This window comes from Drosophila miranda (genome assembly GCF_003369915.1).
Source record: "Drosophila miranda strain MSH22 chromosome Y unlocalized genomic scaffold, D.miranda_PacBio2.1 Contig_Y1_pilon, whole genome shotgun sequence".
NCBI classification, from domain to species: Eukaryota; Metazoa; Arthropoda; class Insecta; order Diptera; family Drosophilidae; genus Drosophila; species Drosophila miranda.
Genome location: NW_022881603.1, coordinates 19,384,091 through 19,390,090, shown reverse-complemented (window position 1 = coordinate 19,390,090; position 6,000 = coordinate 19,384,091).

Sequence of the window (6,000 nt, the reverse complement as noted above, 5' to 3'; positions counted from 1 at the left end):
GGGAAATGAACAGATGAACTGATTACATGACCCCCCAAACATGCCTCGACGTAAAAACAACTGCATCCTTGGGACCTGAAGAGTGGAAAATCGGAAGAGACCAAACGGAGCACCTCAATATATATACGGACGGCTCCAAGATGGACGGAGGAGTAGGAGCGGGCCTATACTGTACAGACCCTGAGATAAGGCTGTCATATAAGCTACCGGACCATTGTAGCATATTCCAGGCAGAGGTTTTTGCCATCAGGAAAGCAGCAGAAGTCGCTCTTCTCACTGAAAGAGCACACGATGCGGTCAACCTATTCGTCGACAGCCAAGCGGCGATAAGATCCATGCAGTCGTCCGCAGTCAGTTCCAGAAATGTCTTGGCGAGCAGGGAGGCACTAGATACCCTAAGCACGACAAAGTCAGTGCGGATCTACTGGATTCCCAGCCACCAGGGCATCGAAGGGAACGAGACGGCGGACGTACTAGCTAAGGAAGGCGTCGGGCTGGCGAATACGAGAACCGAGAACGTGCCTGTCTCCCTCAGAACGCTGCAAAGCGATCTAGAAAAGCAGGCCGGATCACAAACCGAATGTAGGTGGAGGAGTACCACCGCCTGCAGAACCTCGAAATATTGCAACTGATTGTATTTGAAATTCATGCTATTACTACCATGCTAGTGATATTGTATTGTAAAGGATTCTTAATTACCTTAAGATTACCTGGCGAAAATCCTCTAGCTGAACCCTCCACGAGGGTGCCGGCTGGGCAATGGACACTGCATTACCCCGGATAAGGGTAATGCACTGTCGCTTGCTCTGTCCGGGGTAATGCAGTGTCTAGCTAAGGCTATGGTCCGGCGTCTTCCCGATTCAAAGTCGGGGGAACCGAACCAGGGCCATGGCTAGAGGTGCCTGGCGGTCAGGCCTAAAACGCTAGGGGGTGGTCCCCCCGAAAAATATTAACCAGTGTGGACCCTCGGGCCAAATATGGAGGCGAAGAAGGATAAAGCACGGGTTGGGATGTCAACCCAAACGTCGGTGGGAAGCGTGACTGCTACCACCGGCGGGCACGGGGAGGAGCAATCCTCTCTGCGTGTCGCCAGCGGTCACACCTCAGACTTGGCGGGAGCAGGCCAAGTCAGTTGTAAAGCTACTGCCACAACAACAACAACAAAAACAACTCACTCCGCAGCCTGCAAGTTGAGCCGCACAGATGCCGTAGTCGACACAGACACGGATCTGGAGAGCGTGCTCTCTATGAGCAGGACGGAGGAAGAGAGCCTTCTCCGCTCACCGGAACCAAGCACCAGCTCCCTGCGTAGGGAAGGGCCGAAGCGTTCCAAGGAGGGGATGAAGGCCAAAGCACAATACAAAGCGGCCCTCAATATCAAAAGCCGGCTGCAAGGTAAAGTAGACATCTCCCAGGAGGAGAAGGTCAAGCTAGCCTGGGCCGAGCAGCGAGTAGAGGAGGGCCGACTACATTACGCCCAGATGCCACAGATGAGGGCGTCGAATGGCGAATATGCCAATAAGGTGGAGGAGATGATGGCCACCAAGAGGCAACGCTCGACTGAGAGTGCCATTAAAGACACTCCGGCGAGCAAGCGGCAACGCGGGCCCAAGAGTGCAGCCCCTCCACCGAAAGTTGCCAAGAAGCCATCGAAATCGAACGCGAAGGTCAGCGATGTGACCAAACGACATTTGATCGTGGCACTCATCGACCGGAGCGAGCGGCACAGTGGAAGCTTGTGCACTGTTTGCACACATGGAAGAAGACCCCGCGGCCCCTATGCCCACGTTCGATGGTGCTGGGTGGCTAAATGGGGTTAAGATCCTAAAGTGCAACGACGATCCAACCCTAAGGTGGCTGACGCGTACGGTCTGCCAACTGGAGGCGATGTGGGTGGGGGCCAAGCTGGAGGTTGTGGACCGGGAGCTTATCCCGTCCAAGCCTAAGGCGAAGGTACTCTTCCCAATCACAATCCAGGGAGACCGAGCGCTGAAGCTCCTTCAGCGGCAAAACGCGGACGTGCCAACGACCGATTGGAGGATCCTACACATTGGTAGCCCACTACCCAACGAGGGGGGCCAATGTGTGATCCTCCAAATAAACAAGGAGGCAGAGGATCTGCTGTATCCCAAGTTCGGGAAGATGGCGTGGGGCATGGGTAGCGTCTACCTGCGCCTCAAAAAGCGCCACCCTGAGGACAAGGACGCGCATACCCTGCAGGTAGGCGAGGTGGAAAAGGACTTAGGTCTCGAGTCCATCGTGGAGGCCGCCCAGGGTCTTGCGCTTGAGGACGAAGACGAGGAAGACGGTGACCTGACGTTAGTAGTCAACCCGTCGGATGCAAGTGAGCCAGCCACCCATGCTGAGTGTGCTGCAGCTAAACTTGCATAAAAGCAAGGTAGCGTCGGCGGAGCTCCTCATCGCCATGGAGCAAGGGCTCGCCGACATAGCTCTAGTCCAGGAGCCCTGGATTGCGACAGGCAATTCAGTGGCCGGACTAAAGTCCTCAAATCACAACCTGTTCTACGCAACATCGGTAAGCAGGAACAGAACCGTCGTACTCGTACGAAAGGGAATCCATGCTTACCTTATGTCTCATTACAGCACGGATGACCTGACGGTTGTGATGCTGGAAAGCGAGGAAAAGCGCCTTCTGGTGGCTTCCTGCTACATGGCTCACGACAGACCCGCACCACCCGACGAACTCATGAGCCTGGTGACAGAAGCCGGCCCCAAAAACTATCAACTCGTCATCGGGACGGATGCCAATGCCCACCACAATGTGTGATGAAGCACCGACATCAATGATAGTGGTGAGTCACTCTTAGACTTTATACTTTATACTAATCTATATATAGCAAACGTCGGGGAGGAGCACACCTTCGTGGGTCCGACTTCATCCAACGTGCTAGACCTAACACTAGCAACGGGAAACAGTACTACGGTATCTAGCTGGAGGGTCCTTGAAAGACCCTCCTTCTCAGATCACAAGTACATTCAGTTTAAGTGCGACTTCAAACATTCTTCGAAGGTAATAGTCTATAGAAACCCCCGGAATACAAACTGGGAAAAGTTTAAAAAGACAGTTACTTCGAAGCTCGCGAGTCCGGGCACAGTGAAATCCGCGGAGGACATAGAGAAGTCTCTAGAGACCCTATCCAACGCGTTGCTGGACGCCTACCACACATCGTGCAAACCCTCGAGGACGAAGAAGAGGTCCAAGCCACTCTGGTGGAGCCGGGATCTCTCTCTTCAAAGGGACAACCTCAAGGAATTCTTTAAGATCGCCAAACAAGCGAACGAAGGGATCGTCTATGAGGAATACATACTCCTACTCAGGAGCTACAAGAAGGAAATACGTAAAGCACAACGGAACTCGTGGAGGACCTTCTGCTCCAACATCGAGAAAGTACCAGAAACCGCACGGCTACGGAAGCTGCTCTCTAAGCAGCCTACCATACAAAGCCAATTAAAGCTAGATGACGGACAGTGGACAGAGGGCAGTGACGAAGCCCTAACAGCACTAATGGAGGAACATTTCCCTGGTTGCACCGAGGTCGCTGATGCCAAAGAGCACCAGGACCTAGCAACCGAGGAACAACACCCCCCAACAGATTTGTTAACCACCAAGCGAATCCACTGGGCAATAGACTCCTTTGCGGGCACAAAAGCACCAGGACTTGACAAAATATTCCCAGCCATGATGCAGGTGACCAAAGAGGCGATTACCCCATGGCTCTCCGCACCCCTAGACATCCACGCCCGTCTGACTGCAGGAAAGGCAGCACAACGCCTCATCGCTTCAGGAAATATGTCGCCACAAGAATACGGGCATAGTTCAATTGGAAGGGAAATGAACAGATCAACTGATTACATGACCCCCCAAACATGCCTCGACGTAAAAACAACTGCATCCTTGGGACCTGAAGAGTGGAAAATCGGAAAAGACCAAACGGAGCACCTCAATATATAAACGGACGGCTCCAAGATGGACGGAGGAGTAGGAGCGGGCCTATACTGTACAGAACCTGAGATAAGGCTGTCATATAAGCTACCGGACCATTGTAGCATATTCCAGGCAGAGGTTTTTGCCATCAGGAAAGCAGCAGAAGTCGCTCTTCTCACTGAAAGAGCACACGATGCGGTCAACCTATTCGTCGACAGCCAAGCGGCGATAAGATCCATGCAGTCGTCCGCTGTCAGTTCCAGAAATGTCTTGGCGAGCAGGGAGGCACTAGATACCCTAAGCACGACAAAGTCAGTGCGGATCTACTGGATTCCCAGCCACCAGGGCATCGAAGGGAACGAGACGGCGGACGTACTAGCTAAGGAAGGCGTCGGGCTCACTCAGAACGCTGCAAAGCGATCTAGAAAAGCAGGCCGGATCACAAACCGAATGTAGGTGGAGGAGTACCACCGCCTGCAGAACCTCGAATTATTGCAACTGATTGTATTTGAAATTCATGCCATTACTACCATGCTAGTGATATTGTATTGTAAAGGATTCTTAATTACCTTAAGATTACCTGGCGAAAATCCTCTAGCTGAACCCTCCACGAGGGTGCCGGCTGGGCAATGGACACTGCATTACCCCGGATAAGGGTAATGCACTGTCGCTTGCTCTGTCCGGGGTAATGCAGTGTCTAGCTAAGGCTATGGTCCGGCGTCTTCCCGATTCAAAGTCGGGGGAACCGAACCAGGGCCATGGCTAGAGGTGCCTGGCGGTCAGGCCTAAAACGCTAGGGGGTGGTCCCCCCGAAAAATATTAACCAGTGTGGACCCTCGGGCCAAATATGGAGGCGAAGAAGGATAAAGCACGGGTTGGGATGTCAACCCAAACGTCGGTGGGAAGCGTGACTGCTACCACCGGCGGGCACGGGGAGGAGCAATCCTCTCTGCGTGTCGCCAGCGGTCACACCTCAGACTTGGCGGGAGCAGGCCAAGTCAGTTGTAAAGCTACTGCCACAACAACAACAACAAAAACAACTCACTCCGCAGCCTGCAAGTTGAGCCGCACAGATGCCGTAGTCGACACAGACACGGATCTGGAGAGCGTGCTCTCTATGAGCAGGACGGAGGAAGAGAGCCTTCTCCGCTCACCGGAACCAAGCACCAGCCCCCTGCGTAGGGAAGGGCCGAAGCGTTCCAAGGAGGGGATGAAGGCCAAAGCACAATACAAAGCGGCCCTCAATATCAAAAGCCGGCTGCAAGGTAAAGTAGACATCTCCCAGGAGGAGAAGGTCAAGCTAGCCTGGGCCGAGCAGCGAGTAGAGGAGGGCCGACTACATTACGCCCAGATGCCACAGATGAGGGCGTCGAATGGCGAATATGCCAATAAGGTGGAGGAGATGATGGCCACCAAGAGGCAACGCTCGACTGAGAGTGCCATTAAAGACACTCCGGCGAGCAAGCGGCAACGCGGGCCCAAGAGTGCAGCCCCTCCACCGAAAGTTGCCAAGAAGCCATCGAAATCGAACGCGAAGGTCAGCGATGTGACCAAACGACATTTGATCGTGGCACTCATCGACCGGAGCGAGCGGCACAGTGGAAGCTTGTGCACTGTTTGCACACATGGAAGAAGACCCCGCGGCCGCTATGCCCACGTTCGATGGTGCTGGGTGGCTAAATGGGGCTAAGATCCTAAAGTGCAACGACGATCCAACCCTAAGGTGGCTGACGCGTACGGTCTGCCAACTGGAGGCGATGTGGGAGGGGGCCAAGCTGGAGGTTGTGGACCGGGAGCTTATCCCGTCCAAGCCTAAGGCGAAGGTACTCTTCCCCATCACAATCCAGGGAGACCGAGCGCTGAAGCTCCTTCAGCGGCAAAACGCGGACGTGCCAACGACCGATTGGAGGATCCTACACATTGGTAGCCCACTACCCAACGAGGGGGGGCCAATGTGTGATCCTCCAAATAAACAAGGAGGCAGAGGATCTGCTGTATCCCAAGTTCGGGAAGATGGCGTGGGGCATGGGTAGCGTCTACCTGCGCCTCAAAAA